A 419-nucleotide genomic window follows, 5' to 3' on the forward strand; every position below is an offset into this window, starting at 1 on the left:
CTCTCCTTTTACTGTGCTGCTACTACAACTACCACATGCAGTGCATTCTCCATTACAGAGTAATGAGATAGGATGCTTTCTGGGTTATGTGCACCCTCTTAACAAAGACTCTTTGGAATATTCACTCAAAAAAGGATAGCTTGTAGACAAAATGGGTGCACCACCACTATTTGAAGGAAACCGAGATCTCGGATGTCTCTCCAAACAAAGGAGATTCATGCCTTTTCAAGAAGATAATGGAGTTGAAAAACTAAATTGTGCTGATAGCTGGTAGCATTGATCTAGCTATTGAATTGATGAACAAATGGTGAAATAATGCAAAAAAAAATCTGAGTTCTAGAGGGAAAAAAACCATAGAGTTCCATGGGTGAAAGGGGTGTGGTTCAATGGGAGCTTACCTAAACATGCCTTTTGTCTTT

Source organism: Malania oleifera, chromosome 5 (assembly GCF_029873635.1).
Source record: "Malania oleifera isolate guangnan ecotype guangnan chromosome 5, ASM2987363v1, whole genome shotgun sequence".
Lineage (NCBI taxonomy): Eukaryota > Viridiplantae > Streptophyta > Magnoliopsida > Santalales > Ximeniaceae > Malania > Malania oleifera.